General features: G+C 41.3%; 1 long non-coding RNA gene across 1 annotated transcript; it reads right to left on the reverse strand.

Annotated features, from left to right (window-relative positions):
- Nucleotides 1–468: 468 nt before the first annotated feature.
- LOC123957891 lies at nt 469–4,031 on the reverse strand. Its single transcript, XR_006821930.1, has 2 exons — nt 3,682–4,031; nt 469–1,440 (listed from the first exon to the last, which is right to left on the reverse strand). It is a non-coding gene; the product is annotated as an uncharacterized LOC123957891 (long non-coding RNA).
- Nucleotides 4,032–25,915: the final 21,884 nt, after the last annotated feature.

Raw genomic sequence — 25,915 nt, forward strand, 5'->3', positions numbered from 1 at the left:
GCCTGCATCCATAATGGCCCAATTACTGCCGATGGGGATCCCACTCCCTATCTGACAATTACATCTGTTAGAGTTTGAGAGCGTTAATGCCTAAAAAATATCAATTAAGGTGATTGATCAGGATGTTAATATCCTATTAAACAGCAGTCTGGGGCTGCTGAGCATTTGTGTTGATTGGGCCGAAATGAGAGAGACTCTCCAGAATGAAGTGACTGTAGTTTAGTGGGCCAGTTAGATTGCAGATCTAATGAACACAGAGATGGCCCAGAGTTGCATTTTATTGCCAGATAAACCTGGACAAGAACAACTTTGGGTAATTGCTACTGAAAGGCAGTTCATGGAGCTATAAAAAGCAAATCGGATAGACAACTTTCTAGATGGCTGAGCCAGAAATAGACAGGTATTGATGTCCTTTTACAAAGAGCAGGGGACAAAGGCTTTGAAAAAAATTACACATTAAACATTGTATTAACTACAGTATTTGTCAGAATCTGTAAGGATCCTTCACCGAAACGGACTTGAATCAACATTTATTTTTCATTAAACTCACTGGCAGTCATAGTTGAGGTACAGTATGGTGTGCTGACTCTCATTTACATATACATTTACTGAGTAAACTTTGACCCTGTCTTTTTCATTGGAGTGGTAAATTTGTTTCAACAATGTCTTATCTCGAGGTGATGGTATTTTCTTTTTCTAGGCATTTGCCATTTTAGCTCAATGTTTGACGAGCCAAAGAGACAGGTGTAGTCTAATATTTAAGTTACAAGCGGTGCAAGTGGGACATTTTATTTCTCCATTCAGCCCAATTCAGCATATGAAGAGGATATCTTCTGTTTAAGCTCTCAGAGATGATTGGACATATTTTCAATTGCAACACCGCTTCTGTCTACCCGACTGATTGTTTGAAAACATAAAGGATCTCCTTGCATTGTTAAAGCACACGGTGAAGCCTTGAATAGGGGGCAATTAAATTCTAAAGTGTAATTTCATACATTTGCAGTGTGTTACAAAATGTTTCCTCTTTTTATCGTCTTGTCGATGATCACCAGAGTGCTGCACTCATCCCTCCCTCTGTCCTCCCTCCACCCTCCTCCACAGCTTCCATTTTTGAAAGGCTTCTAGCCGTTCCATTCTTCCCCTGGCACGGCATCACACACTCATTTCATTTCTCATTTACAGACTGATAATCAGAATGTCATTACAGTGTCCACACTGGGCCGCTGGAGGGGTAATTGAGCAGCATAAAAGGCATTTGAAAGAGGGATGAATAATATAAGTGGAGAGGGGGGTGAGTGGGGAGCTGGACCCAGGCCTGCTCTCTCAGGTGTCTGGCTGCTATCGGGTGGCATCCGCCTTGGCATTATAGTTAACCATGTCTGCGTCAACCTCATTTTTCACCTCTAGCACATTAGAGGCTGAGCAGGCATCAACACTCATCTGGAAGAAAAGGAGAAAATCAATAGGAGTTTTAGAAGGTCAAAGTCAAGCTTCAACAATCACTTTACATCATGTGAGCCCCACAGATTTAGATGCTAAAATGGTGGGTGATTTTGTCCTTGATTTGGGTGTTTTATTGACTCAGGGCGAGTCCTCCCAGTTGAATCTGCACACAGAGCATGTCCACCCAGGTAGAGGTTAAGACCATGTCTCAATGGTATGGTACAAAGACTTTATTTCTCATGAAGACTTTGCCTGAGATATACTGGTTGATTAATTAAAGACTTGATGACTTTGAACAGTTGTTTTCCACGTTATGTCGTAAACAATACATTTTATCACAGCCTTTATAATACCAAAATTGAGCATGACTCCGTGAGTTGCCACACAGTTGCATCTGTATTACAATATAATCATATTTGTTTTGTTGCTTACCCCTCCCTGCTCCCATCCGCCCTGACTATAGTGTGGCAGCTTGGCATAGTGCCAGCCCCGTTTGGCCGTGGTGGTACATTTCCATCTCATTCATCACATAAAGACAGATAATCAGAAAGTCATTACAGTGGCTTGACACTAGTGCTTGCCCCAGGAAGACAGAGTAATTGAGCACCACAGAAGGGAAGAGAGCAGACTGAGCCAAGGCCACGCGGTAATGAATGTGAGATGTCGACATAAGAGGAGGGGAAGAGGATCGGGATGCACAGAGACATGGACTGTGGAGGCAGGGAGACTGACACATGTGGGCAGGTGGACAAAGAAAACACTGTGGAAAAAAAGTCAGAGAGGTAGACCGACAAACACTGGCATGACTTTCAGGTAATTGGATCAATACACACACTGTCAGGAAGAAGAAACCACAAAAAAGTTACATTTGACTGGTCTTCTGACTGGTCCCAGGATGCTTTGGTAACTCTATGTCAGTGTGCTTACGAGAAAAGCTACAATTTTGTATTTAAATCAGTTTCTATCTAAATAATGACACAGATGTGGGGAAATCAGACTGTTTATTAGGGATCCAAGCAGTGAAGCTGCTGGAGCCCTATTGTTTTTGTTTTCTTTCTTTCTTTCTCTCTCTTTCTCACTTTCTTTCTTTCTTCTTTTTCTCCACTAAAAGTGTTTGGGCCAGGGGCATTGCCAGACATAAAGTGTATGAAATTTGTTAGTATTTGCTTTACCAGCTTCCCTCGCTTAACCCATTATTATTTGCACTGCCATGTTAGAACAAGCTTTGACCAGATCATAAGCACACATACCTACCACCACCAGAGCCGGTCCTGACCTCCCTGGAACCTAAGAAAAATTCTGCTATGGTGCCCTCCTACCTGACTCATGAGCCATGTGAACAATTTGCCATTGCTGCACAGTCACACCTGACACAGCAGTACTCTCACTGCAATCCTCCCTCCTTTAACAGTCTGTCTCTGTAATAAGTCTGAATGGAAACCTATTCTAGAAAAATCCAGTGCTGGTTTGAATGGACCTCTGCTCACTCACTCAGTCCTCATAAAGTCTCTTAAGACTGGGGCCAATTTACTGTTCCATTACTGGCTGAGGCTACCTGTATTTCACCTGGGTCTGTGGGACCTGCTAAAGAGGTCTGTACTGGGTCTGTGCTCGTACTGGCTGATGATCCAGCATCTACTGACAAGCATAGCCCCTGTAATTTATTGATAACAATACTTGCTAGATATTAATGTTATCAGCTCAATCAGGGCCACTCCTTTAATACATTTTCAATTGTGAAATTCTATATGACTTGACTGAATATGTGATGTTTATTATTTACTGAGAGATGTGCATCTACATGCCATGTCTGCCCAGCTAATCAACATTTCAATAATCGATAGTCAATATGAATCCACAGCTTTCCATCGTGCATTAGTACAGAGTTGCATATAAACTTGACTGAGAGACAGATAATTACTGTCTTGTTTTAAAATGATGAGTTGCTATGAGGAGTGCCGTCAAACCTGTGTCTTGTGTGGACTGGTCCCACTTATGTTGCTGCTGGAATGCGCAAATTAAACATCTTGCACGTGCAACGCGGTTACATTTTCCGAGGTGAAGTTTATAAACACTGTCGCCGGTCGGCGGTTATCAAACGTAATAAAAAGTTGTATTTCAGAGCAAGATGCACTTCCCAGCTGGGTTAGCAGGACAGACAGACAGATTCACTGCAGCTAACACATTAACTTACTGTTCTGCTGACATCAGATTTGAGAGGAGAGAACACAAGTTTACCTGACTGCTGTTCCCGAAAATTCTTGAGCCCAGAAGGATAGTCCCTCGTCATCCTCACATCAATGTTGTAGATGCTCGCTTTCACTTTTGACTAGTTTTTTTGTACGACGTATCACAACAGTAGCAACGGGCGTTTCATGTTGCGTAACTGGACGTTGCGTTTTTATTATTGCTAACTTGACCGTATGTTGCAGATGTTTAATGCTAACTTGACTGCGGATCCCTACACATCCAAAAAACGATGCCAAGGTGTCTGGACCTTGTTACTGGGGCACAGAGCATGAATACTAGAGCACGTGCCCCAGTAAAAAGTGTCTGGTGATGCCCATGGTTTGACCAGCAAAAATTGCTGCACGAAAACTCACCAAAATTGGCAGGTGGGTTGCAAATTCCACCAACTACTAAAAAAATGGCACACATAGACCTCATGGTGGCGCTATAACAACCAACTGTATGTTTTTGCAATTATCTCGAAAACTACTTTGTGCAAACCTCTTTAGAGATAAAATCCAACTTCTTTCAGTATTTCAGTTTCTGGTTTAATCTGCATCTTTGTTTCATTGGTCTTCTGCTCAAAAAATGTCAAATTATGCAACTTTTCTCTAAAACCTACTTTTGTGAACTCATCCCAGTGAACTCATTTTTTCAGCACATCCACTGATATGTGACAGACGTTTGCCTCACTGCAACCTATGCTCAACTCAGAAGTCGGTCACTCTATATTTTTCCAGAATATGCTAATTCAATTAACATCTACATCGCCACTAGTCTTTTTTCAAATGCTACCAAAATCAACAAAATCTTTCTCTAGATGGCCGACATCAAGGGTTTCAAGCGGTTTTTAGATCTGTCAAACGGTGAGTCTGCAGTGATATTCAGTATCTCGCCATAACTTACAGTACAGTATTCACAACATTTTCTTTTTTACTCAGTGTTGGATCAAATGCAATCAAAATAATTGACAACACACCCAAAACCAGCAGAATGATGGGTGATTTTTTTCAGAATTTTCTCACCAACATCTTGACAGTTGTAAGCGTTTTAAGTTTAAACTGACAAAAATATCCGGGTCTGGCACATGTGATGTCACTACCTCAACTTGTGAGGAAGTGTGTAGAAAGAGCCTCTCTCCAGTAGCTCAGTCAGTAAGTCAGCTACTCTGCAGAAGTTCCAGCATTCAAATCCCCAGGTGACTGAGTCAGACTTGCTGACAATGGGGGTGTTCAGATCATACTGAGTATAAGGTCTCCGTTTTATTTGGATCCCGTGACACTTTCTTCTTATTTTTCTCTGCTACAAAGTGTTTGTGCCGCTTAAACTTTAAAACTTGGAAACACAAAATGTCGCAGGTGGGTTGAACATGTCACCCAGTAGTCAGGTACATATAATGACTGTCTGTATAATGTCTCAAGGTTATACTGTAAAAATCAAGTTTGCATTTCTGTCCAAATTCTTTTACCACTTTAATCTCTCAAGTCGTCTGCACCTGTTCTTCTCTGAAAATTTCAAATGTTGCATTTTTCACAACTTGCTTGGATCCCAATCATTGCTGCTTGCGGCTACATTTTTAAAAAGCATTAATCCATTAAAAGAGTTGATATAAAATGTTTCTGTCGGCAAACAGTGCCAAACTAGTATCACCACCGACAGAACATCTTACGCAAACATTTGTTCATCAAAAACAGCATTGTGTTTTGTAATTCATTTGATACATATTATCGAAGCCAAAACAACCTAGTAGCCAAAATCTGATCTTTTTATTTTAGAGTTTTAAAGAAACACCAAATTAAATTAAGATTATTATTAAAATTAAGAGCATCACAGCATATTAGAATCCACAATCTTTAGGCATAATAACATTCAGAACAGTCGGTGCAACATTGCTAACCCTCACATCACTCCACTATAGTGCATATAAAATTACATTTAACTTCACAGGAAAGCATTAACCACAGCACATAAGAGACCCAAAGAGCCATTATGCACAAATGACCAACACTGACCAACACTGATGGATATATATAGATACTGTAAAGCCTATCAATATAATTAGCTGAGCAATTACCACATTACACAAATGCAACATGACTTACAGTGGCATTGCATTCTAGTCCTTTTATATCATTAAAACCAAAACATGATGTGTTTTCCTGTTTTTCAAAATAGCTGGATATGTATCCCCTATTAAAATCCATTAAAGCTGCATTATAAATGGTCATATTGTCTCAGCTTTGCAAGGTACATAGAAATAAGACACTACCGAACACCTAATGGACACAGGTCTGAAAGGAAGATCTCTAATTTTTAAGCAGTGTTTTAGGGTGCCTATAAAGTTACAAAGGCTCTCAATTACAGTTCCTAGTCGTATAGCTCCTGACACCAAATCAGTAAGTGATTTACGCCTGCAACACCAGGTGACTGCAATGAATATGCTTGTAGAATGGAAAACCAGTAAAAGTGTAATCCCCAAGGACCAGGACTGAGAACAGCTGCTCTGTCAGACCCCGTTTGTTCTGTCAGACTTTAGGTGGTGGCTGGTTTATTGCTGCCTGTAGGTGCCAGGACAGCTCTTAGCCGAGGATAATCTCATTTTCTGGGTTGGTGAGTTTCCAAGATCGTTTAAAAGTTACTTGTTTTTGAAATTACCCAGCCTCCTCCTGGAGTGGGAGATTATAATACAACCTATTTCTCACAATTGTAGCTTATTTGGGCTGTAGGCAGAAAGAATTTTGACTCCACACATCAATAACTCAGCTAGAAAATGACTGTCTGTTGTCCAGAACTTTCTTTATGTGTTTTGAGGAAAGACTTCCTGATGGTAATGGAAAGAAAAACTCCAGCCCCCAAACAGGAGCTTTCAGTGATTATTTCACCCCAGTGACTGAGGCACAAAAGACCTGATACACCAACAAGGGCCCATTGAAGCTTCTGATCCAGGTTGCCATGCAGGGCAACAGGGTTATCAGCCAGATTAATGTTTTTACCTGGGGTTCTTTCTCAAATGCCTGAGTCACAAAGTATCTCCATTCCATCTAAAGCACGTCTCCAATTGGAAAACAAGGCCTGATCACGCTGGGGAGTTCTGTAAGGATAGCTTGTCATTGTTTTGGGAAGGATATTTAATATTAATAGTATTATAGTAAATGTCTTTAGTTTTTGTTTCAGAGGGTCTACTAAGCCTAGTATTTTGTGGCGAGATGAAACTCCAACCCCTCCTCCCCCGAAACAGAAGCTAACCCCAGTCCAGGAAGCTGACACACATTTGGCAACATATTGGATAAATTCAGCAATTATGCTGCCATGTTTTTTTTTTCTGAACTGCAACGATAAAGCATTTTGAATTCACTACTGCTCTTATTCGCTCCTCTGACTGACTGGTGTTGTACTAGCTGTGGTTGTTGTCTGCCATGCCAAAATGAGGGACAAATCATGATTTCTCAGAAACTGAAACTGATATAATACAGATGGTATGCCGGTAAGGTGGCAACACAGAGGCATGAGAAATGGAGGTCCAGCATTTTGACCTCCAAATAATCGCACTGTCAAGAGGCGATGCAGAGTTCTGCAATGCAACTATACAGTGTGCAGCACGGATTCTGCTCAGCTGCTTTGATGCACTTCTGTCACTCTAGATTTGATGTCTATGCAAAAGACACTTTGAAATCCTAATTGAGCAGCCAGTGTCCAGACCAAGGCACATCTGTAAAATTCAGATTGGAATCGCATTTCAAACCACCTCCAGATGTTGCTTGGATCCAATGTGCAAAAATCACATTTCATGTCATTCAATCTGGATACAGTCTGGATATGCCAAAAAATGGATTTGGGCTGGCAGTCCGAACAAGGCATTTTAGCTTCAATTAGGCTATAAGATACTGAGAATCAAGATTAGACCGCTGGTGATTTTATAGTGACAACATTTTCTTTTTTTCTCTTTACAATTTCAGTAGATGTTGATGTTGGTAAATCATGCATAACCTCTTGTAACAATTGGTACTAACATTTAATAAAGAAATGGTCTACAATACATGGTTCTTGACTGACAGCTGTGATAACCACTAAGTAACTCATAAACATAAATGAAAGATGGAATGAGAAAGGTTGGCCTTTTGAACAAACATGACGTTTACAAACTGACTTTACACTGTGTGATTTACTGTGACAAAGTGTAGCTTAGTTTTAGCAGTGACGGTGGTGAAACATGTTTTCTGTAGCTGTACAAAGTTGCTGACACCTTCCAGTACTGCTGGCAAACCCTTACTGGACTGGACTGAAAACTGTATATATGGGCTTCTGATTAACATGTGTTGAGACTACTGAGCCTGTCTATTGGAAACCTGACTCGCATGCTGGTGATACAGGATACAGCTAGAGAGCAGAGCTAATGTTGAGATGCCCCATAAAGGTTTATGTGTATTGTGCTGAGCCAGTACTACTAAGCCTGTCTACTGGAAACTCAGATCAACGTCTGTAATGGTGATAATGATTAAAGCAGATACAGCTTGTTGCAGGATTTCCCATTTTATTTAATGATTCGAGATACATGGGGGATCCTTGAATTCCCAGCATTACCAAGGGTCAACAAAATAAAAGACCCGTGATCGAGAACTTCAAGGGTTTGCGGAGAAACTATATGAATGCCAAAGGCAATTTCCCAAACAACCATTAAGCATGGCATATTAAGGTAATGGGTTATCCCCACTGCTGTTTTCAGAAAGTCACCCTCTTAAACCACAGATGTGAAGACAACTGCATTTCTTTCTATGCGGCTAACTGGGGGGGGCAGATGGTATTGAAGAAATGGAAGACAATTAGTGGTGGAAGAGTCAAACTATCACAGGACCACATAGAACAGCTGTAAGCATGTGGGGTTTCCACAGTATTATCAGGAGCCATGATAACTCAAGAGAGATATTAATGTCCATGTATTTTGACAGGTTATCCAGCTCAATCTGAAAATGCGAAAGCCTTCAATATAAAAAAATTCTGTTTATATTACATTTTGCAGTGAGCTTGGCGGACACGTTCCACACATACGCAGTAGATCGGTTGGTGCCTGGCAGCGCTAGTCGGCCTGTCCACGACAGGTCCACGTGGTCACAAGAAACGGGAGGCACACGGATGTCTGCACAGACCCTAGGCGTACCCCCTCTGATGACGATTTTTTCGTCACGCGGACCCTAGTGGACCCTTGTGTACTCGCGGACACAGAAAGTATAATCCTTGACTAAGAGAGGTCATAGAAGCTGCTGAGATCACGAAACTCATGATGAATTGAGGACTAATGTCAAGCATACTAAAACCATTAGTTTAACAAAACAGAACAGCTGGAAAAAAGGGGCCCAGGGCAACGAGAGTGTGTCAACCATGGTCCTCAATGAAACAAAAGTACAACTGCAAAATATCTGTGAAGAGTAAGCTGTTCACAGCAGCAGATGCATGCGTCAATGAAGAGTAAGTAAGCAGTGCGATTGGAAGATGGTTCCTACGCAAAATGTACCACTGTCAGGCAAAAGAGGTGACAACATCAGATAATACAACCAGTGGCTGGAAAAGGCTGAATGACAAATAACACTGAGGTAAACTGTAAGATCTGCAGAGCAGTGAAGATGTCTCCCAGACAGTTTGGGAAAAAGTTTGGCAGGATGCCATATGCAGGTAGGAAAGGCATACACTGAGCTGCAAAGCCAAGATATAAACTCAGCCCTTTCAAGTCCAAAAGAAGGACACCAGAAAGGATACTTCCAACTATGCTGCATGATTCCATGATCAAGGCAATAGACAACAAAAGGGGCATTGTTGTAATGCACTGGGAACAGGAAGCAGCAGTGGTGATAATCTGGACTACTGAGGGCTATGACACCCAAAGCTCAGTGAGTGGCTCCAACCAGTTCAAAAAACACCATCTGCGATCTCTGTCTACAAAAGTGCAGCTATAGGAGCTGTTATAGTCAAATTTCCATTACACCCACATCAAAGCCTAGTTGTTATCGCACCCACTTAAGCTATATTTTTTCCTTTTCTCAGTTCATTAACATTGGTTGCGGTGTGAGTATGTGTGAGACCTTTCATAAGCAGAGGTATGTAGGTGAGCTAAAAAGTTGACTGAAATAAAAACTCAAGAAAAAAAGTTGGTAGGGCTTCTTTATCAAAATATTTTCTCTAAATTGCTCACACACATTCCATCAAATAGAAAAGCCAGTCAATTTTCTTTCCTGCATCTTCACCTGCCCAGCAGAGCACACCACTTTTCGCTTTTGGCATTTTGGCGATTTGTCAGCGGAGCCCATCTTCCCTTTGTCATGTGTTTTCAGTTCGTCTTTCAATCACAACTAAGGATTTAAGCACAGAACGGACACATACGGAAACAGGAAACAAAACAAACAAAACAAACAAAGAAAAAGAAACAGTGCATGCATATACACAAAACAAATACAACACTAGCAGATTGGACTACAAGTGGTGATTTTCCACCAGGGGTGGCAGTTAACAGTTGGATCAGTCAAACAAAACACAGTGAAAGCAACAAAAACAACCTCAAATGACATTTCGATGGAATATAAAAGAGATATTTGCCAAATGTGTGAGTGAGTGTGTGTATGCACATACGTATGTGTTAAAATAATACAACACAAACAGAGGAGAGTCAGATCCATTACAGACACAAATAATACTCATAGATATAAGAAAAACGATCTGTGCGGTGATCAGAAGACTCTTAGAGAGTCTTCTAATCAACACATAGACCCTGACTGGCTCATTGCAATTCACAGCTGAGACCCAGTATTGACATAACAACAAGTTTTGAGCAACCTTCCATGCTTATTCACACATTCTGCTTGCAAGTATTTAAGAGAAGGTGTGCGTTTCTGTGTAATAATGAGGCCATATATTAAGCACTTTAAGCATATGTACAGAAATACATTCTGGTTGCCATGTATTTTTGAAGCTGATTCTTCACAACCACTGAAAATTAAAATGGTTGTGTTTTCTCCAAATGCCCCCCGTTGGTTTCATGGCGAAGAAGAGAAATGTTCGGCAGACCCCCTCCTGTTTTAGCTACAGCCCCTTCACTCTATGCACTCTTTTCTAGCATTTCCAGGGAAATCACAGAACACAGACAGCTGTCTGACTCTCACTCATGTATGGTATGTGTGAGTGTTTTTGTGTTCTGGTGTGTGCGTGTACAATTTTGTGACAATGTTTGACGCTGTCTCCTGCACTGCGTGTGAGTGTGTGTGTTTGTGAGGAAGAGTATGTGTGTCTGTCAGCATGGAACAAACAAAGTTCTATGAAGTTCAGCTCAACAAAGACTCTCTCTCAACAAACCTGTTTGACACCACTTTCAAGTTCTGCCTGTCGCTTTGCCATACTTCTACTGTTGCAAAAAATACTAAGTTACAGCAGAATCAAGAAAGTAGGAAGCAATGGCTTTATGAACGCAATATAATAAAGCATGGTGTCTTTATTGTTAGAGAAAAAACAGGTTGTAAAATAATGTAATAGATCATTTGTCAGCACAGTCTTAGCAAATTGTGCATTTACACAGACAACTGTAATACAAACTCTAAATATGCCTACTGTAACACCAGCACAATTCAACATTTCTTTAAAAACAATTCTGTTCATGTTTATGACAGATTACAATTGGTTACTATGGTTGCGTCTGTCTCAAGATCACTTTCACTCAGGATCTAGATAGTTTCCACTTGTGTGTCATAGCAAGCCCGCTCACCCAGTGTGATTGTGCTACACAGTATATTTGTTTCTCAATACATCAGTACGTCCTGCTGCATAGTCCACAACCTGACATGTGGAAATCAGAATTTTAGAATTCTTGCTTTGGATTCATTATTGGTTCCTATTGGTTCACCTGCATGTCAAAATAAAGACCACAAATCATACAGTATAACGAGGCTCATAGCAACTTCACAAATCTAAAGGTGTTGCACCACAATCATCCCAAATAATTAATCAATAACCTGCCAAATTAGCCTTGATGGCTGCATTCAAACAACTGTCTGTCAAACAGTCATTAATGGACATTTGCCATTCTAAACCTTCCCTCTCTCTGCTTTGGCAAAAACAATGACCACCTGGATTCATTTTGCACAAAAGTGGCTGCAGTACCTGGGAAAATCATCTTTTGAGTAAATGGCCTGCAGCTGCCACCATTTTCCCTTTCCAATAACCTGTAGTAAGTCAAAGACAAAAAACACACTGACAGCACAGTTTATCCCTTTTTTGAAGAGCATTTTAACTTAGTTATTGGGATGAGTTCCTCTTTCACAAGAAACATCTTGTGACTTTCACCATGCCTTCAGACAGTTTATACAATGAGGCAATGACTGTTGCTTACAACACACAGTCCTGGGCTACATCGCATCAATTCCAAATCTCTTCACAACTATAATGGTAAACTAACTATTAAAACACTTTCAACACAGCTGAAAGAAGAGAACTGCAGGAGATGTTAGCAAAAGAACCTGCAGTGCATATCGGGTAGCCCAACAAATGTTCTGCGCTACTACTACTAAGTCCCTACTGAGCACTCATGAAAATTTCAGGGTAAGAACAACCAGGATGCAACAAACAAATGGTGTCCCTGAGCAAGACACAGGGGTATGCAAACTCTGACATAGATAGAAACTACTACTTTGGATAAAAGCGTCAGCTGGATGACTAATTATTATTTTGTAACACGCACATGACCCCCAACGTCCAGCTTGCATCCAGGTAATGGCTACAGTAAAGTGAGTATTTTTACCCAATCCAAAGCAGTTGCTGGGCAGAAGAGAATCAGGGCCTTTTCATGTGTGTATTTTTTGCTGTGTTGTGCCAACGGGAAGAGAGGAAGACAATAAACAGAATCAAGTGGAAAATGGGAAAACAAGTCAGGAAAGGAGCAAAAACAAATAGCACCTATATTCGAAGTGTCACATTGTCTCTGACTCACTATTACTACAAAAGGTAACCTGAAATTTACTGACTGAACAACCATTTCATTCCATCTCATTGACCATCATTTATTCTGACTTTGCCTTCCTTCTGTCACTAGTGACTGAAGGAAACTGCTCTGACATCATTTTGAGCTGACACCTCTTTTAAGATAAAATCAGCAACAGAAAAACAAGATAGATTCAGTAGCTGTTCCTAACATTTCACTGCTCATTCAGTGCTATTTTGTTCTATGTGCAACACATCCTCTGCCTGGGCTGCCAGGAGTAATATCTTGTCTAGCTTTTCCATCATCTCCTTGTCCATAATATGTAGAGGGATAGGTTTCCAACTCCCTGATAAAGTACCGCTCCAGGGATGAAGAGCATATCAGAGGTAAGTCCAGGAAGCTGGAGTTTGTGGCAAAGTAGCCTGCAGACTTCATGACCACTGAAATGCCGTATCAGGCCTACAAGGATGGCTCCATGATTCTACCCAACAGCATCTTGTCACCCTTATAGTCTGAGAGGTGGAGGGGCAGAGGAGAACGGGTGCAGACAGCCATTGCCTCACTCCGACTCACTGCCTTCATGCAGCTGAGCTATTGCTGCCGTCTCATAGTGGACAGGTCTTGGCAGTCAGGAAAGCCCAGCAGGTCCTGAATGCTGGCAGCAAGACAGTAAGCAATGAGAAATGTGAAGCAACCAAGCCTGGATAGAAAAAGTCAGAATCTTTACTGTAGTTTACTAGTTCTTATTGTGTGTTGCTGAATAAAAGTTGACAGGGTTGGTACAATCAAACTGTCTGTGGACATACAGTACATTCAATAAGTGGTCAAGTCTCTGGAGCTGTATTACAGTGTAAAGGCTGAGGGTCCTCATTACAGAAATGTCCTAAAAAGCCATACCAGATGAAAAGTCAACAAGTCAATGTTCCCATCCTAACCTGGGTTAAGATAGGATGCAATAAGATAAGATATGATTCCAAAAATTCCTGCGACCCTGTATGCAGGATAAGTGGTTAACGATGGATGGATGGATGGATGGATGGATGGATGATTCCTAAAATTGCGAAAGTGTTGTCTTACAACCTCTAAAAGTGTTTTTACCCCCTAAAAGCTGTTTATGCCTGTTGCAAAAAGAGGTTATGCCTGGCCACACTTGAAAGTAAGGGAGAAGGTCTGCCATCATACAGAGGGAAAAGATGCAATAAACAAATGGGGATAATGGTGCACATGTGGACAGTTTCTCCTCAAAGGCATTCAAGGAGTTGCACTTAGTTTTACACACAAATAGTGATGGAAGTAGTTCTGTGAAGCCTTAATAAGACAGCTTGAGAGAGTAGTTGAAATCCTGTGTGCTTACTCACTGCACACCTGGCCAATTTGTGCATGAAGTGGGCATGTTTGTCAAATTTGTCAGTTTTGGAAATTGACAGAAATTATAATTTGCTGGAAATGGGTTACAAATGCTTTTTGACCATCTGACAAGCACTTTGTTTGGAGCATACTGAGGGCTAAAAAAGCCTGTAAAAAAAAAGAAAATCGAATGTAGGCATTATTTTCCTCCTTACTGCTAATATGTTGTGTTTTCTGACAAAAGTGTAGTCCACGTCTGTTGTCCCAGGTCTTTACATTCTTCCAAACACAATTATTCCTGTTTATTTTCACCTCTGCATCAGTGTGTGAAAGTTCTAACCTGCATGTGTTCTAATATTTTATATGGACGGTTAGCCTTTAGCCTCGATACTGATATCCAGGCCTACAGTCAGTTTTATTGTTTACATTTGTATGTTACAATGTTTTCATCTGCTTTAGATCTCACAGGCAATTGCTGATACACTTGCAGTTTATGTAAGAAAAGAGAGTTAGATAAAAGAGAGAGAAATACAGGCAGAAAGAGAAAGTATGTATAAGACAAAGAGAATGAGATCAAGAGATAGAGGGAGAGAGAGAGGTGTAATGGCAATGCTGTCTCTCTCAGCTCTGGGGCCGGGTCATGTCAGTCTGATCTCATTATCCAGCACTTAGTCCTAGAACAAACAGCCAGTGGCCTCCTTCCTTCCCTCCATCGCTCCATCTCTTTCTCCCTCCATCCCTTCCTAACGACTAGCACTGCTCATGTCCTAACAACTCGCTTGGCTCACTTACTGTCTAATGACTGCCACTCCTTATAGCCTGTGCTTCAAATCCCATTTATCTCCACTATCGGAGGCTCACATTCAGACCATTGTGTTTCTAATGCCCTGGGAGCGCAGAGAGAGAGAGAGAGAGTGAGGGTGGGAAGGTTGGGTGAATAAGTGGGAGGGCTGGAGTAGGAAGTTATCGGCATAGGAAAGAACTTCCTTCTGACATAAGTCACAGTGGTAATGCAGCTTTCAGGTGTTTCCATCAATCTCAACCTCAAAATAGTCATGTGCTCGTTTCCTCCCTTTCCTTTCTCACTTCATTTTATGCCAGTTCTCATGTGGCAGGACTTTGATGCCATCCACTTTCATCCTCTTCTTTCCCTCTGTCCCCCTTCCCTCTCTGTCTTTGTCCTGAGTGTTAATGTGTTAGATGGAGGTCTTTCACCCGGCAAGCACCATTACAGTAATTTCCTCTGTAATATGAATGACGGCAATCCATTATTTATCTCAGACTTGCTCATTACTCCCCAGCCCATTGCATACCCTCCCAGACAAGGCTCTCACAGCCACTCCAGACATTACTTTATTAAGAGGGCGAGGCTGCAGTGGGCTGACATGAACAATGCTGTAATCAGGTGTGGTGCATGCAATGGTTAAGATCATCATCAGAGAAGAGAGCAGGCTGTAGCCTTCCTGTTGGCAAGGAAAGGTCAGGATAAAGCAGTTCAACTATACAGAGAATGTCCTAACATTTTCTGTAACTTCATGGAGCATTTTTCTTGAGCATTTTCTGCAGTTATTGTTCTTTTTTTTTTTTCATTTTTCAAAAGAGGACACTTTTGGACATATTTGTAAATTACATAATCTAAGCTTAAAAACTGTAGTGGGCATTTCTCATAGCAGTGGTTGACTTTTTAGAGCCAGCTTTGCTAGCAAATGTGCTGTCATCTTCTGTAGTGCCACATAGCATTCGTTCACCATTAGTGATTAGTGATAGTTTACCATCACATCATTAAGCATTTGGTAGGAACCATCATGCTATTAAGTTTGTGTTCCACTTGCAAAATGGAAGCTAGTTAGATTTACTGGCTAGCTTTTATTTTCTGAGGGAATAGCCTAGCTAATATTACAACTGGTTCTCTCTACGCGTTGCTTTTCATTCATATTCATTCAATACTCTGCACACTCACATTATAGAGTGCCTAGCCAGCCTTAGCTTCTTCCATGGGTCCAGATGTGGTGATGGCAATTAACCAGACTGTGAAAACTCACAGCAACAAGTAGTCCTATAACATCTGCACTCCATACTGAATAACACACCATCACACCATGATTCAGGTCGTAGCATGATATCACAGTTTGCTCCTGAGTCCATCTCTTCAAACCACACTGTTTCATACCCAGGCCTCTGCATTGCTCTCTGTTTCTTTCTCTGGTTCGCCGGACCTGCCATCCTCTAGCTCTACACCAGATGCCCTCGGACTGTCCCTCCTATCCCTATCACAGGACTGCCACACCCAACTACACACCTGTTTTCACTTCCCTCATCAGCCCTGCAGTTACCTGGCCTACTTATAAACAGTATACTTACTGGATGAAGCCACTCCGCAGTTTTGAATGGAGAGCAGCGAAGCCAATATGGGTCCTATATAGTACTACTACATGGCTTCCTATTGGCACCAGGGTCTGCTGTACGTGATTGGTCAGCACAAGCATCATTTTAGATCACCTGAGAGCTTCTTATATCAACCATATGGTTACACCTCACAGGAAAGTCACAGAGTTGTGATGTAACTTTTGGGCAGAGATGGGGACTCGAGACTTGGGCTCGAGTCGCACTTAAGTCACACACACAGTCACACACACAGTCAGATGTGACTTGAGAATCATCCTCAAAAGACTTCAGACTTGACTCGGACTCGAGATGTGGGACTCACAATGTTTACTTTTAGCAAACGTGTGATGAGCTTGCTGTTATTCCCCTCACTGCGTTATCTATAACCTACCTACATAACACGTACTACGTATCAGCTGCATACGGCCACACCTGAGTGAGGACAACAAAACACCGGCAGCTGCTGTGTCGTTCATCATAAACTTTGGCTTTAAAAATTCATACAATAACACCCAACCAAAATAAGTGCTGAATGCAAACCTGAGGTTAGTAAACATGATTATCTCAGCACTGGCCATTTAATGCTAGCTTGCTTCTTGCTTTACGACCTACAAGAGGTTAACTCCATTATCAAAATATGAATGAGCAATAGTTTACTTGCCAAACTTGTGGTAGTCGATTAACGTAATCATTTACATTCCGCTAGTTGCCATCAGGTTATTTATTAACGTTGGCTGCAAAAAAATCTACAGATTTATTGTTGATCATGTAACTTTACAGTTTTCTTTAGTTATAATGTTACACTGGTTTGAGAGTCTGGGGGATGTGTTGACTACAGTAGTTTATAAGCTGTGATTAGTTGTAGACGCATTGTACATTAGGCTACATGGTTGTGCTCTGTAAGTGAAAAACAGGTTACAGGTTTAATGTTGATCATGTAACATTAAAGTTTTATTTACTTAATGTCACACTGGTTTGAGAGCCTGGGGTATGTGTTGACTTACAGTAGCTAATAAGCTGTCATTAATTGCATTGTACATTACATGGTTGTGCTCTGTAAGTTAAAACAGGTTACCCTTATAGCTATGCAGGGCTCTAAGCAGCATAGTTTGAACGCAGCAGATGATACATCATTCATTATAATCACAAGTGACTTGAGACTTGACTTGGACTTTAGCTCAAAGACTTGTGAGCATCTCTGTCTTTGGGCCTACATGGAACCCTCCTTGCAAGCTTTTGTAGGCTTCCCTGCAGAGATTTAGACTCGAGTCGCACTTAAGTCACACACACAGTCAGACTTGACTTTAGACTCGTCCTCAAAAGACTACAGACTTGAGATGGTCTCGAGATGCGGGACTTGTGGACAATGTTTATTTTTAGGAAACGTGTGATGCGCTTGCTGTTCCCCTCCCTGCATTACCTATAACCTGCCCACGAAACACATACTACGTATCAGCTGCACACGTGAGAGAGGACAACAAAAACCGACAGCTTCTGTGCCATTCATCATAAACTTTGACTTAATACAACAAGGCCCAACCAGTAGAAGCGCTGAATGCAAAATAGGTTAGTAACCTGATAGGTGAGTAAATGTTTAGCTCAGCATTGGCCATCTAACATTACCTTGCTTCTTGCTTTAGCTACGACCTACGGGAGGTTAAGTCCCACTGTCTTTCCCTAGATGTTATGGAAAGATGAATTAGCGTTTGTTTGCTTGCCAATGTAGTAGATTAACATAATCATTTACGTCCCGCTGGATGCCATCAGGTTAATTATTATCATTGGCTGCAAACAGGTTACAGGTTCATTGTTGATCATGTAAAGTCACAGTTTATGTATCAATGTAACGTTACACTGGTTTGAGAGTGTGGGGGGTGTGTTCACTCAAAGTAGTTTATATGCTGCATTTAGTTGTAGACATATTGCACTTTACATTTTGCTCTGTATGGAACGCAGCAGGTAATACAACACTCATTATAACCACTAGAGGCTTGACTTGGACTCTAGCTCAGAGACTTGTGAGCATCTCTGTTTCACTGTTCAGACTCTCACTTACCCGTTTGGGCCCACTCCACCTCACCTGCAATTATTCCCTGGCCACTATTAGGTACACCTTCCTAGCACCGGGTTGGACCCCCTTTTGCCTTTAGAACTGCCTTAATTCTTCATGGCATACTTTCAACAAGGTGTTGGAAACATTCTTCAGAGACTTTGGTCCATTCACTCAGAGAAATCGAAATACAGGAATGGACCTAAAAAGGTACAAATGCTTTGTCGCGCCTGCTGTACCCTAGTAGGGTACGAGGACTGTACCTTTTAAGTTGGTACATTTTTGTACCTTCTTGTCTGTACCTCTAAAAGAATATTTCTGCACCCCTAGTGACAAAAATGTACCATTACAATTATTTATTTAGCTGACACTTTTATCCAAAGCGACTTACAATTGCTATATATATCTGGGGCTGCATGCCTCTGGAGCAACTAGGGGAAAGTGTCTTGCTCAGGGACACATTGGTGGATGTGTCACAGTGGGGATTGAACACGGGTCTCTCACGCCAATGGCATGTGTCTTTTCCACTGGTCCATTGCCAGCCCTTAATGCCCTGGGGGCGGGGGATCACTGATTTTCTGCATCATTTGCCTGTACCTTAAGCTCGTTAAAGGTACAGTTATGTACCCTTTGCTGTCTGCAATGATTCTTTACCTTTAAAAATAAACAAAGGTCCACGGTTAACACCTTAAGGACCATTTCCGTATCTTACAGGGTACTTTTTTGACAAATGTACCTTTAGGTAACAGAAATGATACCCCTATTTCTCTGTGTGTATTGACATGACAGCATCACGCATTTGCTGCAGATTGTCGGCTGCACATCCCAAAGGTGCTCTATTGTATGAGATCTGGTGACTGTGGAGGCCGTTGGAGTACAGTGAACTCATTGTCATGTTCAAGAAACCAGTTTGAGATGATTTTAGCGACATGGCGCATTATCCTGCTGGAAGTAGCCAGTAGGATGGACATGGTCAGCAACATTACTCAGGTAGGTTGTCACGTTTAAACGATGCTCAATTGATACTAATGGTGTAAAGTGTAAAGTGTAAAGTGTGCCAAGACAATATCCCCCACACCATTACACCACTGCACCACCACCACCAGCCTGAACCGTTGATAACTAGATGGATCCATGTTTCATGTAGTTTACGCCAAATCCCGCCCCCCCCCCAGCAAAAATTACATTTGTCCTTTACTACTTTGACCAAACAAGGATATAATGATTCCATAAGAAATATTAATTTTGTCTTGAATGCATCTTTAAATTTTCATCTGTACTGTAGCTTTGATATGCTACTTTCCAAGTTAGTTTTCCCCTCTGTAAACAAGAAGGCCAGCTGACTCGTAATATAGAAAATAAGCATGAGAATAAGGAAAATGCAGCATCAGTATTATACTTAAGAGGATCTTCAGAACATATATAAATGAACTTCAAATCAGGATAGTGTAGAGGCAGTTTCATTAATCTCAGACTTCACCTGAGGTCTGTGGAACAGTGCTTAATAAAGCCTCACACATACAGAATGTTCTTTGCTATAACTGGTCATGATTGTAGGATATTAATGTCTTCTGAAACTAATGAATCTATAGCACACACATGACCCCTTTTGGCACTGAGCTGCATTACAATGATAACTCCCCATGAAGCAGACTGTGTTCTCCACCTCCTTTCACTTATTTCCACCCTGATACCATGCACATATTATCCCCCGTATCTCTCCCCTCCCTCTCTGTCTCCTGTTCTCTCATTCTCACAAGGCTGCATTCACACCTCCTCCTCCATCTCAAACCTCCCCTTTTTTCCCCGCTGCCTGTGACATCAAGTGCAGTAGGAGCCGAGAGGGATTCAGCGAGTAAGGCTCCGTCTCTGCTGTCAGACAGGCCTCAGTCACAGTCTCTACCCCTGTCTGGTGCGGAGGTATATACACATGGCAAATTAATCCCTATGCCCTGTCTGCCGCACATAGTGCTCATGTCAAAAGTAGTACGCTGTGTAGAGACTTGGGTGACATTTTCGAAAGGCACACTGTGGGAAGCCATTACATTCAGAAACAACATATAGCGGAGAAGCAATGGAGAGCAGCAGGCCCGGCGAAAGATTTAGAGAAAAAGGAGCAGGAAAGAGGATTGAACAGCCAGGCTAATGAAGGGTCAATGAAGGGACACAAATAAAGCAGCTAATGAGACAGATACATCAACTTGCTGTGACCTTTTCCTCTATATCTAATCATGCATTCCTTATTATAGTCTTTTATTCACTGTTTACAATTAATAATAGTCACTACTGTCTCTTAGGCCCCCATGCAGCGCAACACAGATTATAGCCTCAAATCAAGACCATTTGTTTTACGAACTCACATTTTTTTCACTTACTCTCTTATCTATTGATTGCATTCATCCCTTTTTCAACAGTCATCGTGCACATGAACAAGGATCAGTTTTGTTTGTACTTAAGAAATACATGTCTTTTTTAAATCTGGTGTAAGACCATTTAAGAGGTAAAGAAATGTGCTGAAGGTGAGGCTGGTGACTCATTCAGGTCAGACAAACGTAAATTTAAAAAAAGTTTTTTTGGAAGTACCTGACCTAAGGGTTAACGCAGGTCCAGCATCAAATCTCACAGCAGCTCAGTAGTCAATACTGGCCAGGGAGCAGGGCTACAAGCCAGTACTTCTTGCTGTTGCCATGCTGGTGAGATCAGGAAAAGCAAATGCCCTTTTCATTTGCCAGGTGGCAGAAAACACATCATTTTACGTACACATCTGACAAATGCCTCCGCTATTTGAGTGAACCTCTAAATGTGTCTTTGAAAGGCGGTTTAACATTACCTTTCAAGCAAAGCACACAAACACGAAAGATTATCGTTTTAACTATGTGTTTCTGCAAAGGACGAGTTGAATCCACAGCCTTTCTCCTTGCTGATGTGTGAAGCCTCCACCAGATGCACCACCACAGCTGGATCTCTGCTATCAGGTGCTTCAAATTGACCGTACTTTATTTAATTGCTTGGTTACTTTGTTATCTTCATCCAAATGTAGTTTCTGAAATCATTTTACAAGCTAACTAAATCAAGCTGCCATATGCCTTGGTGTGTTTTCGCCAGCCTAGAATGAATAGAGCTCTTAAACAACAACTGCTGCTCTCCCCCTTGAGAACCAGAGCCGAGGCTGGGAACATGCTGCTGTTTTTACAGCATAATGCTTTCCCATCAAAGATGGAGGAGCTCAACCAAATGACTCATGGCATTTTTATACAGAAGCACAATTATTTGTGTTTATCTCAGTGGCAGAGAAGACAAAAATATGGTATGATGCGATATGCATAGAAAGAACATGTTTCTTTCAAGGTTCTCAAAGAAAACAAGTCCCTGGAGAACCATCTGAAAGGTCCATACTGGAGAATGAAATTAAATGCCGGATTGTTTGATCTTTGAAACAAGGTCTGTTCTTTCTGAAGAGATGTCTCAGCACCAATCACTGACTGCACTGCTCTGAATCCCAGACAAGCAAAAGCTCAAAAGTAGGCACTGGTATTTTATGACTGAAAAAATAATTTATTTAGTAACATTAGACCTGTCTCATTCAATCCTGTGATTATGATGTACTGCGTTTGAGAGAGAGAATGTGTGGTGCTTTATCAAACCGTTGCTCGCCGTACTAAGAGGTTGCTGTAGGGCAAGGCTATTTGGTACTGATGTTTTCAAAGCAAAAATATTAAGGCATCTTTATTTGGCGTCTATATTTTTTATTTACTTTCTCCCTTACATCTCACCTGGGAATTACTCTTACAAGACAACCCTGCCAACAAAAGAAATGCTGTCTGTGTATCCTATGAAGCTGAAGAAATAGCAAATCCTATTAATGCTTCCGAATGTGTTGGGTGAGATCTGCGGAGGGCTGGATACAATGCTGACATATCCGAGTGTATTTATGTCACAGGCGCTGCTCTGTTTTGTTTTGTGTGGAAAGTGCAGATCCGTGTAGGTTGAGAAAACAACAGCACTTGGTTTAGGGGAAGGGAGGAAAGTGGCAGGACTACAGGGATCAGAGATCAAACCAATCGCCCGCAGTGAGAGGAGAAAGAAGAGGAGGTGGAGGAGAGTCTGATAGAGAAAGTTTCAGGAAAGTGCTCTAGCCTACGGGACTCTCAGGTGTGAGGGAGGAACGGATGACTGTCTATTCTCCAATCTCATTCCTGTCGAGATCCCTCTCTCCATCCATGCTATTTAGGTTGTGCATGAGGCGTGTGTGTGTGTGTGTGTGTGTGATGGTATCTTCCAGCTTGCCTGGAGACATGGCACTGTGTTTCATAGCTAGATCAGCAGTAACAACCACTTCCACTACCAGAGCTGTCACATGCCGACGCTAACAAAGCTACAGCTCCCACTGCTAACACAGGTCACATTTAACAAGGATAACAGCATGGATTGTACCCATACTGTGGTAAATGCTTGTTTCACATCAAAACTCTATATCTAAGTTCACATACTGTGTGCACAATAATCACACACGCATACACTTTTTAAAAGCAATGTCACAACATGTTTAATATTTAGGGAACAAAGCATTAAAACAAAGAAACAGAAGTTATTAAATAAATTAGGTGTGGATAAAAATCAATAGCAATGATAGCGGAAAGACAATATATTTAATTTGTATTGATTTTACCCTAAGAGTAAAATAATGATAGTTGCACTCAGTTGGTTTCCACCCCCCCCCCCAGGCAAATCCTTAACCGGTTGAAAATTAAATGGGGAATTGACAGCCATTATGTGGAAAGAAGTGGACTAAGCCAGCTTAAGGTCTCTCTGAAAATCTTCATTATTTTGTAAAGAAACAATTAGCCATGCAGTTAGTTAAAAGGAAAGGTGGGAAGCAATAGAAAACTCCTTTATACTTTGATGAACTTCAAACAACTAAACACAAATACTGCTGCACACTTAATAGACCCAGTACTTTTATTCTTTCCTTGCCATTATTTGCAATGTAAGCAGCATAAAAAAGACACAATAAAATGGAAAGGAAGATAGAATACAAGGAGAACCGAGAGATATAAAGGACACAGGTAGATACATAGTGTATATAGATAGATAGACAGCGAGATAGAGAGAAAGAGAAGAACATGCGGGCTCGTCCCGAGGGAGGTGCTGGCCTTAATTATGCCAGTGTGGCTCATCAGTCTCCAGGCTGGCCTATAGCCTCCACGTCCTTCCTCCTCGTGGACTGGAAATTATACATTGCAGCAGTGTTTGTCCATAGAATTAGTCTGAGAGATTAACAGCTAAACACCCACAGATCACCCCAGGAGCCCACAGGGACCAGACAAAGAGAAAGATAGATGTAGGGAGAAAAAGTAAGAGAATGAAAAAGGAGGTAATGGGCTTTCAGTTTCTCGTTCTCAAAGGCGCAGAGAGAGCTTTACCTGCTTGGTTATTTCTGTCTGAAAATCTCGAAGCCCCAGAGGCAGCAAGGAGGCTAAAGTTTTGGAAATAAAGAGAAAGAGAAAAATAAAGAAATGTGAGACAAGAAGACAGTGAGTATAATGGGGATAGATGGGGTAATGTAAAAGCTTGCAGAGAAGGGAGGAAACCAGAAGCAAGCAAGTCATGCAGGGACTTTGCTAATTGGAACAACAGCAGCAGTACTCTATTCCTGAGTGACTAATTCAACATCAGCAAGTATTGTTAGTGACATCCTGTACTCAGCGTAGTGCTTTCCAACTACAAATGTTAAGAATGGAGACAAAAACCCAGGAGAGGAAGCATTTTATTACTTTATAATGGCTCAATAAAATGTGCACTCAACGGAAGAGCAAAATGTAGATTTTAAAAATGAAAAAGTGAAAAAAAACTACATGTATGAATTTTAAGAGGCAAATCCAGTCCACCACTATTCAGACATGTGTTTTGTGTTGTTTTTTAATTGCACAGCTTGAATTTGAAAATGAAAAACTCCAAAGCATCAATCAAGACTGCTTGATTGTGTATTTAAAAGAAAAAGGAAGAAATTGACTTTGCATATGCAACAGCATCTAAGGTGCTTTAACAGAACTTTGTAGGTGTATTTGACTGTAAAAGCTAAAAAAAAAAAACACAAGTAAAGTCAGTGTCTTCAGGTTTTGTTCCTTAGTAAAATTAAAGAGCTTTTTAGGGCTTATATCAGGTTGTAGAAAACAGAGAAACAAATGTATTGTTGACATGCAATGTTTTTTGCTATTGTTTTAATTGCAAAGCAAGTTCAGCTGCAATTTCCAATATGACAAAGTAAATACAATGATTTATTATAATGCGTATTAGTATAGTCAAGTGCAGTGCAAAAACCTAAGTCAGCGGTGCAATAAGCATGTATTAATGGGAAATGTGACTAAATCATGAATCGTTGGCTGCAAAATGTAAGGATGCAGGTTTGCAAATACATTCTACATGAAGGTGAGGTATAACAAGAAATGAATCTGTGCAAAATGAGGAAAAAAAATCTTACCAATAAGTTATTTGTGAAACAGAATAATGAATGTCACAAGTTGTCATAAATGTTGAACACCACAAAGACACTAAAATGCACTGTCACTTGATCAAACGGCCCTTACGCATGTGTCAGCTTTCATATCACTCGTAGACAATATCGCTGAAAGGGAGCACTTACAACATGTAGCGTCTTCTTGGCTTGAAAAGATTGTGTTGTGCAGCTGTTGTGCAGACTCCAGAGTGACCGTAGAATAAATGAAATGCTGTTTAATGTTTATTCTCATTCTATGGTTTAACCACTCCAGTGAGCTCCGAGCATAAACACCAAGTTCCCTCAGATCTATTCATTGCCTTCCTGTTTTGATCACGGCACTATGACAGACAAACGCAAAGTGATTGCAATGAGAGACGATGTTATTCTGAGGATGGGTTTCTCTCTCCACTTAACTCCTGTGACAAATATATTATATGGCATTATCTCTGGGTACAGGGCCAACTACCTGATCTCTTGACAAAGGCCAGCTTTTCAGGAGACAATGGTGTCGGGCAGGAGGAGCTCTGTTGTAATTAAGTATTAATGAAGGTGGCGAGGAGGGGGATGCCTGATGTCTGATCTGTTAGCAGTGGCGGGCCCTCTGTGGTGCAGGCAGCTAGTGTCTCTGTGTTTTAGAGGATTTGGTTATCTATTATGTATGAAGGATTAGTCTCCTTCTGCTCCTTCCACCGGTGGGATATCAGCTCCTCGATAGCCTTGACGGCCAGGCTCCACACTTGTTTGCAGATTTAGAGCCCAAACTGCTACACACCCCTGCCCTCAGAGTCCCGTTTAACCTTGAAGACAGAGAGCCAGAAGTCCTGCTAACGATCTAATCCTGGTGGGAAACACCACTCGTGGTCTCTGATACATAACTGGTGGCTCAGGTGGTCTGGGACAGCACAGGGTTAAGCAGTTAATGCCAAAATGGAAGACACACACACACACACACAGGTACTGTACAACACACAAACATACTGTATATTCACAGACACACAACCGCCAC

This window comes from Micropterus dolomieu, linkage group LG19, assembly GCF_021292245.1.
Source record: "Micropterus dolomieu isolate WLL.071019.BEF.003 ecotype Adirondacks linkage group LG19, ASM2129224v1, whole genome shotgun sequence".
In the NCBI taxonomy this organism is placed as follows: Eukaryota; Metazoa; Chordata; class Actinopteri; order Centrarchiformes; family Centrarchidae; genus Micropterus; species Micropterus dolomieu.